Source organism: Branchiostoma lanceolatum, chromosome 15 (genome assembly GCF_035083965.1).
Source record: "Branchiostoma lanceolatum isolate klBraLanc5 chromosome 15, klBraLanc5.hap2, whole genome shotgun sequence".
Lineage (NCBI taxonomy): Eukaryota > Metazoa > Chordata > Leptocardii > Amphioxiformes > Branchiostomatidae > Branchiostoma > Branchiostoma lanceolatum.
This window is the reverse complement of record NC_089736.1, coordinates 8,374,721-8,387,932: the sequence shown is the minus strand read 5'-3', so window position 1 is coordinate 8,387,932 and position 13,212 is coordinate 8,374,721. Positions and strand designations below refer to the sequence as shown.

Here is a 13,212-nt window from a genome sequence, read left to right as displayed (position 1 = left end):
CATGCAGGACCCCGCACGCCAAGTGTCTGAGGTTATCATGAGTGTGTAAGGTCAACGAAAACATGTTGTGATATTTGCATGTGCAACCTTAATAGTAAAAAACTTGAAACTTTGAAGTTTGACATACGATCCAAATTTTGAACGGAAAGTGTAACGTTAGCATAGACCATAATTCGTCTTTATTCTGGTTTATAAATTTTAGTGACCTAGCTGAGTGAGAAAATCTCACTAAAAGATAGATGTTCAACACGCCAAAACTGACCCGCAAAACAAGTCATAGCCATACAATTATGCATCTACGTGGAGATTCGGTGTATTAAACTTCATCGGGGGCTGGCCATCTAAACGTGTAAACATTCTTTTACTAGCTAAAGTTGTTGGGTAGAAAGTGTTTTGTCCTGAACACAATTTCTTCTCTCTTATTCAGAATCATATCAAGCGGCCCTCCCCCAGCAATAAGATTGACACTTGGATTTGCTGTAATGTTTTTATATCCATCTATATCCCAACCTGTTATATATTTGGCCGTTGCCTTGTTTTTCTCCTGTATTTAGCAGGTCTTGTCTGCGTCTCTTCCGGTCGCACGAGTTCACGTTACCGCTGACGTCGCCTCAACTGTCGTGTACAAGCAGATGTTGGGCAATAGATTTGATTTGATTGATTTATTTGGCTGTAAAAAAGTACAGCCAGGGCTACCCAACTAGCCGAAGGCTATTATTACAAAGGGACTGGGGACAATATTCAAAATTCAATACAAACTTTAAAAAAGCGTTGAGTTCTCTGAGTCTCTGACTGAGACACCCCTCTAGCCTCTACCAGGCGTAGCCGACTCCCTTAGCATGCTATTCACTCTATTTGGCCAATTTCTACTATTTTTCCAGCGATCCACGTAGCCCAGTAGAGGATAACACGCCTCGGATAGGACGTTAAGTTGAGGTCCCGTATTTGAGGAGAGACACACGTGCACGTCGAAGAACGTACACCACACTTATCGACAAGAGTGGGGGTCCTTCCCCGTGTGAGTGGATCAAATAAATCTGTCCGGATATGCATCTTGTACTCTTCAGTACAATCCTGGCTTGTTACGCCATGAGGTGGTTTACCGGGTATGCAATACAAACGAAACAGACAAACTATCTGACGGGTAAAAGCACAATAAAACCATAGCAAACTTTGTTATGTGTGGTGCTCGTCTATTCAGTTTCGTTGATCTAATTCTTTATTTGATTGAAAACAATTTTTTTACAATATGCAAATTCTTATCATGAACAGGTGGTAAGACCACGCGTACGCCGTTGCAAGGTGGCGAGTGTGTGTGGAAGAGACAGAACACAGTTTCTAAAATTGCCCTCGGAAGTTGCGTTCGTCTGTTTTGGTGGTGAGTAGCAACTATCCTTGTTACCTCCGTGAAGGAAGGTCACATCCTGCGGTGGTATTGCGGTGTGTTCGCAGCTATAACTCAAGCTCCTTTTGATTCGTTTGTATGTATGTCGCCTGCTAGCATGCGCGATATGATACATGTTGCTTTTGGGTACCATAGCAGGTATTGACTTTGTAATACTAGTATTACAGAACGACAGCCCCACTATGAAGGTGTGGTACAGTCCTTAGTAAAGAGGGTATCAAACACTTTAGCCCACACCGCAATCACCACAATTACTTCAAGTTCAACGAGGCTTATATCCTACGGACTATTGTTCTGTATTCTGCTGACTATTCGGAACGAACGCATGGCATGGCAATGAAATGAAGCAAACACACGGTATGGTGCGCGTAAATCATTTGGGGAGGTTTACCGGGTTTGATTCTGCACTTAGTAAAACAACCGCTGAAGGGCGCTTTTTTGATTGCTCGAAATGTGTCTTTCACTCTTTGGTACGGTATGGTATTTTGAACTTAGTTTCAAATCATCGCTCCTTTTTGCTATGCGACAATGTCAAATGGCTTTACAAAATGGAAGTACACTTCCAAATTAGGTCGCAAAAATAAAACGCCCTCACACAGTTGAGCTCCTGGTTCCAGTTAGTTGGTAACTGGGAGACCATTCAATCCTGGGGAAGGCATCTCGGTCAGTGCTGCACCCATCTTTCGGAAGGGACGCGTAAAATGGGTGTCCCGTGTTCGAGAAGTGCCTCAAGCAGGTTGACTGGGAATGGCTCCCTGTAAAAATATACCCTGAAACAGCAAGGAAACTTGCTGCCCGATGTGCCACTAGGTACTACAAGGGTCTAAACGAACGAACGAATGATTACGCTTTACGTAAAAGGCCATGCAGCCCTCCTTCCATGCTGAGTGGTCACCCCACCCCCTAAAAACACAGTATCTGGGGCAGGTACCGAGAAGTAGAGTTTTGTGTTCAGTTGAAAATTCCCCCACGTTTCAGCCACCTGTTTCACAGGAGCTCCCAGCAGACCACTTGGGGAAACGAGTGCCCGGATGTACAGACGATTTCGTCTGGGTGGTCTAAACTCTTCATATGTACTTCAAAGCCGCGTCGGAACCCTCACAAACACATTCCCCCTACCACAGACCCAGTGACATCACGTTTTAGTGTCGTTAGTACTGTGTGGGGGTGGGCGGTGTGAAAGCCGATAGAGCGGGGTCTAATTTTGGGCGCGAATGTTTGTGGTGAGGGCGGACCTGCCGACATTCGGGTCAGGCCCCGGGTGGACCTCCCAAGTCTGTGGGAAAGTCGCGTGGAGTGTCGCCGACCGTTTGTGTACTGATATACGTACATGTAAGCTAGGATGGTTCTTGATACGTAGTTACAGTCAAATAAAAGTTATTCTTTATGGTGAAAATACCAGCTCAACCGGTAGCAGCACAGAAAGCTATAACTTTTACAGTTAAGCTTTTGGTTCCAATTGGTTGATAACCCGGTTGAAATACGGGAAAGGGCATCATGGTTGGAGCTATATTCGTCTTTCGGAAGGGACGTGAAATGGGAGTCCCGTATTCCAGGAGGTGCCTTCGAGGCTGTAGGGGCAGTGGGTTGTTCTCCAGTGTGTCTAGGGCAAGGTATTGAAAGGGGGAGCCCATCCCTCTCCTTCCACCGCCTTTTACCTCCCCAACCGAAGTCAGGTACCCATTTTTACACCTGGGTGGAGTGGGGAAAAATCTCCCAAGGACAGAGCGTTCAGGCCAGAAACGCCAGGCCCAAATGGAACCTAGGGCCTGTCGATCTCGCGTCCACTTGCCTAGCCTCTCGGCCATTCTACGCCAAAATAAACGTGACGTCACCTTTTCCATCCACCTGCTCCCCCAGTTTCCCGCCTCCTTACTGGCGGCATGACCTTGTAGAGAGCCCCTGTGTGCCCAGGTCATGACCCGCCCATCTGGCGCCATCCCGTCTGCTCTGCCCAGGAGCTCAGGTTACCGGACATTAACGGGATCAAATCATGTTTCCAGCGGCTCACACGTTTACAGCGTCCGCGGTATTAACTGTAGGCCCTGAAATGGACTGGAGTTGTGGTTATGGACGTGTCGTTTTGGGGTAGCGTCGATGTAGGTCTTGTTGTGACCGTCAAACGGTTTTTGAAGTCTGCAGCAATTTCTACTAGCCTGGGTGCCATCCTATTTCTACCGGGGCTCCTACACTCGCTTTCTTGAGGGAAGCGAGTGTAGGAGCCCCGGTAGAAATAGGATTTTGAGGGAAGCGAGTGTAGGAGCCCCGGTAGAAATAGGATTTTGAGGGAAGCGAGTGTAGGAGCCCCGGTAGAAATAGGATGGCACCCAGGCTAATTTCTACATCATCAAATTCTGCACATTTTATGATCATATGTACGTCCAATTTGGAACCGTTAAGGATATTAACAAAGGTACATACTAGAGCAAGGAGAGTACCTTTTTCGACATGTCATCTTACATGAACGGAACTTAACGAAGGGCGAACTACGTTTCCTTCATACGTATGAACAGGACGTCGCTTGGTTTATCTTTATCGTAGTAACAACGTCAACATATTTGTCCTTTTATCATGATGCTAAGTATCTGTTGTATATTATCACAAATTAAACGATGGCATAATAGACGAATACCTGAACGACCAGCAAGTTGCCGGAAAACTACATCCCTAGACTACTTTTGTCTTTTAGTCATAAAATCAATAAAACAATTTCCCGTTCTACCTATTCAGTTAGTTTCGTTTGATTTTCATCATCGTGTCGTACTGAATCAAAGAATGCTGAAACGAGCACAAAAATCGTGACCAAGGCTTGTCCACGAGATATCAAAACCAGAAGTTCCGCTGCAGTACCTAGGAATGCCACCAGGGGCCAAAATACACTAAATATGAAACCAATCCATCCGGCCGTTCTTGGGGTATCTTATTCACCAACAGACACACACACACACACACACACACACGCACACACACACACACACACACACACACGCACACACACACGCACACACACACACACGCACACACACACTGGCTGTGGTCCCTCCCGGACTATAATAGCTTCCTGCCCTATGAGATCACAGTCTACATTGTTTCCAACGAGGGGAATACCCGATGATGTCAGTGTAGTTTCACTTCCTCTCTCTGTACATAAACAGGATCTTGATAATTATCCTGTTTACATCGATCATTCGAATCCCTCTCCAAGCAGATGTTGGGAGGTTAAGACGTTATGTTTTCCTACCTGTCATTTTCTGTGTCAGACTTAGGGAGCCAGGTTGACAAAGAAATAGCAGATAGAAAAACATACTAACAATTCAGTCTCCCTCAATATCTGCTTGGAGATTATGACTTGGACACTTCTAGAAGGGACTGCAGTTCAGCGAACAGATTGCAAAAAGATCGTCGATCCTTGTGAGCTTGTCAGCGGACGATAAGGATGTCCCTGTAGCTCAACAGGCAGCAGCCTCAGAGTTGAGCTCCTGGTCCCAATGAGTTTTCGTAACAGTGGAGAACCCGGTTAGAATCCGGAGAAGGGCATCCTGGTTGTAGCTGCTTTCGTCTTTTGGAAGGGACGTGATCGAGGTGGTACCTACGTGGTCGAGGTGGTACCTCGAGCACTACTACAGCAGCCTCATTGGGTAGATTGATACCTACTGGCAGTAAGTCAGATGAATTATCATAAGCATTTGGTCCCGTGTTTGGGGGAGCGTCAAACCTCTGCATAGAAGAAGAGATTCTAACAATTTTCTATTGAAGAAGTACAAATATATATCAGCTTTGTATCTTTCAAAAAGTTGTGCCTGCATTGCAAACTAGAAAGAGAGCCCAATTAAGCAAACCGCCAATCAAAAAATAAGTCACATCTCTGTTATCTTCCCCGACATCTTAACACCCTTATCAGGGTTGCTGTAGACTAATTAGATTCATTTATTATCCCAAAGCACCCGTCTGCATCCTTGAACTTGACTAGAGGCTTTGAAGTACAAAACGGGACGGCCTGGCCTTGACTTTGAGACGGGTAACTTGCTTGCAAGCGCTCGAAGTAGTCGAAACACGCGCAGAGGCGTACGTGTGGTACCTAATTTGTTCTGATAAGGGTTTCGAGCAGGGCCAGACATAATCCTACAAGTGATAACCTTTGTATGTGTATAATTCTCTGTTGGTTAACGTTAAATTGCAAATGCTGTGTAGGTGTTAGCGTCAAGGACGGTTGTTGTTGGTGAAAGTCACAGTGTGGTATAGACGGTGTGGGTGCCTTCAAAAGTGAGATTGCAACTATGATAAAGATAATTGTTCACAAAATATGAGCTCTGTAGGTAAATTAAGCTTACGAATTCATCTTTAGAAATCATCCCCTTAAAATTATACCATTCATCTTTTATTGTCGTGACAGAAATTGTTTTACACTTGCATTTGCATTGGTTCCGACATAGGAACTCCGAAGCGCTCGGTTGTCAAGCCTATCAATTTCGTTTCTGAACGATGGCAAAGGAAATAGATTTCTCTGTCTCTTGAAATGCTTTATCCCTTAGGTGGTACATGGTGTTCACAACAGTGTACTGGTAACTAAAATAAGAAGATAAAACACAGGTACCAAACCTTATGTTGCGCGGCAATGTTTTTTTTTTCAGACAAGATCCATATTTCAACACACCTCAATATATTCAACTGCACTTATGTTCCCAAGGATTATTGGAACATCTCAGTTGAGCATTCTGGTGTCCTCGTCCTTGTGTAGAAGCTGTGGTCGTGTCGTGTAGTGACCCGCCCGGCTGGCAATGTGTACAGTGGCCCGTAGGGTAAGACCGGGTCAGCTGTAGGCGCACACTGCCAAACTGGCGGGCTCGAATCTTCACCGATCCGCTCTAGGTTACGTAAAGGTATAGGGCGACCGTCCAGCGTCCGGAAGTGTCCACCAGAGTCTGCGGTTGTGAAGTGAGCTCGTCGTTGACCAGCCGTTTCATTGAATATTCTAATGATAACTTCTCAATATCTAACGTTTGTATCTAAGTTACTCAGTAGTCTATTTGAAGTCACAACCCCTTAAAACAGGCGATAAATAACACATTACAGGCGCAAAAAGTAAACAAATCAGAATTACAATTGAGAACTAATTGTGGAATCTTAAATGCAACACTAGCTACGGTAATTGTAGCACTGGCAGGAAATACGATCTATGAAACAGTGAACATGTTGCTATGTACTAGTATATAGGTCGTTAGTATATAGGTCGTTTTTGTTACTTTTCCGTTCTTCTGCAGTCGTAATGTAGCAAAAATAAATATTCATCAAACAGACAACTGCAGAAGATACTGTATCAATAGCAGAGAGTAGAGATTCCGTGTGTTATTACGGGAGAGTGTACAGTGGCTGTTGTGATGAAAACGGCCAGCTATCCACACTGCCACAGCAACACACAGGGAACGAGACGGGCGATCTCAGGAACGAGAACAAGGCCCCCTAGCCCTTTCCTCAGGCGAGGGCTTCCAACAGGTTTAGCAACGAACAAGTTCAAAAGTACTTATCAAAAAGCTATCTGCATCAAATTCATGACAACTCCGATTGTTGGTTAAAGACTAAAAAAAACACTTATTTCTAAACGTATTGCGTTTAAAATGAGTTTTAAAACTCACACGGTGGTTTCTTGGTCTATCGAAGGACGTTTGAATTCTACTATCTCAACATGATGACGTGTCGTGCGTCCGTAGGGCAGCGTTGATAGAGGGCCTAAAGAGCGACTCCTAGCGGCCAGCTAACAACACTGCCAGATGGCTGCACGGTATATTCATGTATCTTTCTAATTTTCCTCTTGAATGTTCCGATGAGTTGGTCGCCGTTTGTCCGTGCCGTGGTAAGGTAGTGTGAAGAGAGGCCGTCGCGGTAGAGAGCACCGCGGCCAGCTATTCGCACTGCCACACCACAGCACAGAGGTCGTGTCCTCGGCCAGGCTCCAGGGTTTCTCAGAATAGGTGGGAGGGGTTTAATCGTTCTTGTGCCCTTTTCGTGTTCCCGCATTTTTTCCCGCGCCTATTATTTTTTCTAGGCTGTTTAATCATTCACATATACATGTGACCTTTTTTAGTTACTACCCACAGTAACCTTGAGAATCAATGCCACCCCACCCACATACGTAAACCACCTGTTTCACATTTTAAAAACCGGCCATTTCGACTATTATTGCTGATTTACCAAAAGTGCCAGCTGCTTCACATTCAATTTCCTACCACTCTTATCAGGGCCATCTCGGTGTCATCAAAACATACACACATACCTAGGGCCTGAAGTAACCATACATACACTCTCTTGGTATTCTTTGCTACTTCTACATACAAACATACATGTATACATACGTACTAGGATCTAAAGTAACCATACATACAAACAAACATACATATCTAGGATCTGAAGTACTAAGTAACCATACATACAAATACACATACAATACATACCTAGAACCTGAAGTAACCACAAATGTGTGGGTAGCGCCTATCTTCACGACCTTAGCCTGGTCACCAGTCTATCCCAGGGCTACAGGCTGGTGTTCCTTGGCACTGTACGCTTCTCTCCCCGCATGGCCAACTAAGCCCACCTCGGTAATTTTAGCCTGCTCGTGGGGCTGTGGCAAAATTTAGTTCGTGGCCCAGGAAACATAGTCGCTACCAGGCCCCAGACGTCGCTGGAAAGAGTAGAAATCGGCCAAATAGACAGATAACATACCAGCGGAGTTGGCCAGCCGATAGATACAGTTTGTCACGTCCTTTTTTCAGCCACGTCTGGAGCCTCACTGAGCCTGGTAGAGGCTACAGGAAACAGTCTGAATTCTTATTTATTATAGCGCTCTCAGAGACAGAGAGCTGTCTATTTTGTTACATACGTCACGCTGACCACAGTAAACACTGGGATTGGTAAATGCCAGGTAAAAGTGGATCCCAGTGGACTCCAACTCGAACACTGGTACGCTGTGGTACAGGTGTGTTTGTAAGGGCAGGGCGAGTAGCTGCCGTGACGTCATAATCAAACGGCAAGCTAATCACACTGCCTCACAACCACACCTTTAGAATCACACTTACAAAAACAACGTTATACAGTAACCAGTAAACATCTATGATTGCTTTTCAAATTACAAAGTTTGAAAGGCAACATACAAAATAGAAGAGATATACATGTATTAAAATCCCGACAAACATTGATACTGCAATGGCGAAAAGATTCACGCTAGGGTAGGAAAGAACAAATAATGATATCCGGCCCATTTCCACATTTCCAGATCGCTACGTCATACTACGAGTATCACCCATTTGCTATTACAGTGTCGTGCCACTCGTGTGTATATTACATTGGGAAACGTAACTGTTACTGTATAACAATATGAGGGTATCTAATACTAGCTACACATAACATGCATATGTTATATACACCTGAAATCGTACAAGACAGATTCACACTCGTATGGGGACACACAATGTTGTACATGTACGTGTTGTACGTGTACATTGTTGTATGTGGGTCCAAGTCACACATGATCAAGTTGTGATTTCATCGGTGTACCGTGTTTTCACTTCCCCTTATTAGCGTGAAATTTGTGTCCGCTACAAATGTGTCTCAATGATACCGTGGTGACAGGCGACTTGACAAATTGGACACCATGCCAGCAGTGCTCTAGTTAGAAATCTTTTATCTATTTTATGCCATTAGATTTAAAAACACTTTGAGGTCGTGTCTTGGCCACGAAGTAACTTGGACTAAAATTCCTCTAAACATACGTCCTACAAGTACAAGTTTCTGGTGCGAACCTCAGTACTGTATTCACTTGATACAGAGCTTCTCTCCAGGCAGTTGAGTGGGTCCGGCTGGGTTTTTGACGTGTTTTCAGGCGTTTTTGTCGGGTGCTCTCTAGTTTGTCTCGTTTACTTTATGTCGCCAACCAAAGCACATCAAAAACCAGCCGGACCCACCCCTCTGCTTGGAGAGTAAGAGCTTCTGTTTTGTGCAGTGGAACGCCGAACAGGGCGTTTAACATTTCACCAGGAATGCCAGCACGGCCCACCAGTTCTACCTGTTCTCTAACTATGTACGTGGGGGCGGGTATCGATTCGGGCTGGAATCTAAAGTCCTGCCGCCATCTTTGTCTAACAGACAGCAAAATATCTGCCTTGATCCGTTTTTTATGAAGAAAAAGCAACAGGCAACAGGGTTTTGAATATTGTATAAATATTAACATGTGTTCTATGGGTGGTCGCGGGATGAAATCGTGCAAAATAAGAACCGGTGTCACAATGAAATTGGGAACGAGGACGACCTTATAATAGTAGACTTTGGAACTGTAACAATTTCTAATCTATCGCTTTATCTATCATATGATATTCAAACCACCATTTCATATCAGTGTTATGAAATCAGGATACCAAAAACTTCTCGACTTACAAATTATGCTAAACGGCTCTATTCGACTTTCGGCTGGCAAAGTTACAATATACATGTAACACTAAGTTATGACTAACAATACTGCACACCTTTCCCGATACCTAGACACAAGAGTGCATATTTGTTGTTGACCCTAGATTACATACAAGAGAACATAATGTGAACACAGTTGTTTAAAACAAGTGTTTTATACATGTTGTACTTACCTTAATAAAAGGACACGTCCTGTATATTCTCTTGAGTATCTTGAGAGTCTGTCGACACTTCATACAAGCGTGTCACTCAAGACAGGCAGCCGGCTACCTGTAGTGCTCGGTCGACTTCGAGCACCGCAGAAATCTAAAGACACGCCCTTGTATATACTGTACCAGAAGTGACGTAAACATCTACCAACACACCATACCACAACACACCACCCTCGAAATCACCGCAAAAGGACAATTAGTACATTGTTTATGAGCTGCAGCTTGCCCAGGCATGTCCGCTACCTGATCTCTACACGCCTACAGTCTGACCTCGCCTCTGCCAAGTTTGACCCGTGAAAAAAGAACCGCACCAAACCGGAAAGCGTGGGCGCTTGTCTCCAGGCAGACTCTCCAAACTTTCCTTTGAGCTGAGGACTGGGGTCATGACATATGTCTATTAGATACTATTACATCTGTACAAAACACGCGAAGAAAAACACAAGTCCTTGCAAAGAGGTTATTTTCCCTAGCCCTATAACCGCTTGATCCTTGTTAGCCTGGGTGCTGGCTCAATAGTTTCCCTTGCAAGTCCTTGTAATCGCGAAAGGTAAACGGACACCAGCAACGCATGAAATGATGAATCGTTGAGCAATAACAAAAGCAATATCATTTTTCAAATTAGCGAAAAGTCAACTTAAAAGGTAAACCTCAAGCCGACACATTTTGGCCATGTTAAAATTCAACAGTGCGTGAAAAAGAGTCCTCAAAGTATATGTATAGGCATGTTTATATAGCAGGTCACAGAACGTTCTGGAAAGAGTTCGACCACACAGCATAACATTATGGGGAAAATCCAACACTTTGCATTGGCGTAACAAGTTTGCCAGTCACCTAAACGAACCATAAAAATACCTTTACCCTTTTCAACAGTTGGCTGAATCATCTTTTCAGTTATGAGACAGCAAAGCCCTGTCATAGATGCGACTAGGTTTACACTAATCGATCCGCATAGCATAGCCAGCAGTTCAGTTCCAGACTTGCACCCCGGTTGCGGTTACGTCATCGCCGGGATTTCCAAGCGTCGGGGAAGTCCCTCTGACCGAACCACAATTATTACCAATAGGGGTGTTCGCAATCAAAATATCCATAAAATCTCACCAATCTCAGTCTTTGCAGGAATAAGACGAATATAAAATATATACGTTTATACAATACATTGTAGATTCGTTCATCTAATGGCTTAATATGATGTTTGAATACGATAATCTTCTGTTTTGACACCCCCGCCAAAGATGTTAAAGTCCAGTTGGCCTCTACTCAAACCACGTGACTGTTCAATTTTGCAGTGTAATGCTGTCACATGGCCGCCATAGGTTCCAACGCGGCAAAACCTACGTCAGTACGACGCTCGTAAGGGTGACTCATCACAGCCTGTTCACACGTGTCCAGAAACTAGGCCATCTGGGAATATTCCAGAACTAGTAAGGGCGGGTAAAAACATGTGTGTGGGATCCGGAAAAAGTGGCAAGATATATAATGGGATCATTTTGTGTATAGGCTATAACGATATATGCGAATGCATTTTACCGTCATGTAGGTACAGTAGAATATAGTATCTCTATATATCTACACATGTATATAGCACAGATTTATTCTGTTACAGTCATTGCTGTAGTTGTCGTTGTTTGCAAATAAAAAAACAAGGAATACAACAGCTAGCAAATCAATTGATATGCTGCAGTCAAGGATTCAGCAAAAGATTATGAAGCGATAACTTGAACATTTATCAGTTTTCTAACTTTGCCTACATGTTTGCCCTTTGGGAAGAGAATTTCTGGTCAGGGAAAAAGATCAGGCGAATTCTCTGGCGACAACAACTTTGCGGTTAACTGGTGACGTCTGGCCGTAGACAAAAGAGGGTTAGATTTCACAAGTCAGCATTCTGTGCAGGGCCTTTAAAAAGATAAACAATAATACGGTCTGAGGTCGGGCGAGAGGGGTCGAGTTGTTCCTGAATGAGTCACCCACTGCACTCGCACCAAAACAATAACTTTACCCCCATGGGCTTCAAACCCCATCCTGGATCAATGAAAACATGTGGGTACAATTACACACAGGCCATAAACAATTAAGGGTTACCACATTTTTTGGTCAGAAAAGTTTTAGACACAATAAGACCCAATAACAACGACCTGAGACATGTTTTCAGACATATCGTGCCCTGACCCAGGCAAGTCAAGGCACGCCTACGCTCACATGTCCAGACGCTTTCACAGTTCCCGCGAATTGCTCAAATTTTCACGCAACATTTTCCAAAGAAAACTTGAAGAAATTGTTCTCCAGCCTCTGTTTTCAGTTGAATACATAAAATCGTAACAAAAAACGGGAGGGCCTTAAGTTGTAAACATGATGCAAGCTCGGATGATCTCTGATGCAAGCTATACCAAAGCTAACGTAATCCTGATTTTAGCTACCTCGTCATTGGCATACGCTAAAGGTCCTTACTAAAAAAATTAGAGTACAACCGGGATATATCAACAACCGTTAAACATTATTTTCTTCCGGTCGTTAAAAACAATTCACCGTTTAACACCTAACATCTAATCATCGGTGAATAGAGAATTGGTGTTTTCTGATTGAGAAGTGCAAATTATATCGGCGGGAACTTTTCTGTGCCAACTTGAAAACATTGTAGCAAAAGACCAACCTGTAGTGTTAGCACAGGAGAAATCTAATGACCAGACCTTCTTAATATCTTCTTGATACATAAAACAGACTTAGACAATATAAAACAAACTTGGAAGCAGTTGAAATGCAGCGAAGCTGATAATGTTGTTTGTCTTCTGCAAAACTAAGTCCGTCGCCCCCATAAGTACCAAAGCAGGTCACTTACCTTCCACAAACGCAGACGACTTCAAATAAACCAGCTGCTCAGCTTGTATAAACATTTACACAGTTGAACACTACAACAATACAATAAAAGTTGGAAAGAAATAACACGAGTTGTTTTGAAACCCGGAGAAAAACACATGGCGTCCTGGACACAGACTTCTGAATGGACTGTCAGCAGGAATTCGTATTAGATCAGATGCTATTTATACAGCAAATGAGCTGACAAATAGGAGGCCAGAACGACTACAGGTTTAGACTTGCCCCATTCCTTTAGGGACGCTCTTTCAATGAACGCATACCACTAAT

The 13,212-nt window shown here is 43.8% G+C and overlaps 1 long non-coding RNA gene across 3 annotated transcripts in view; it reads right to left on the bottom strand.

Annotated features, from left to right (window-relative positions):
* The window catches only part of LOC136420653 (uncharacterized), a 541,092-nt gene that overhangs the window by 444,022 nt on the left and 83,858 nt on the right, over window positions 1-13,212 (bottom strand). The gene's annotated exons all lie outside the window — the stretch shown is intronic.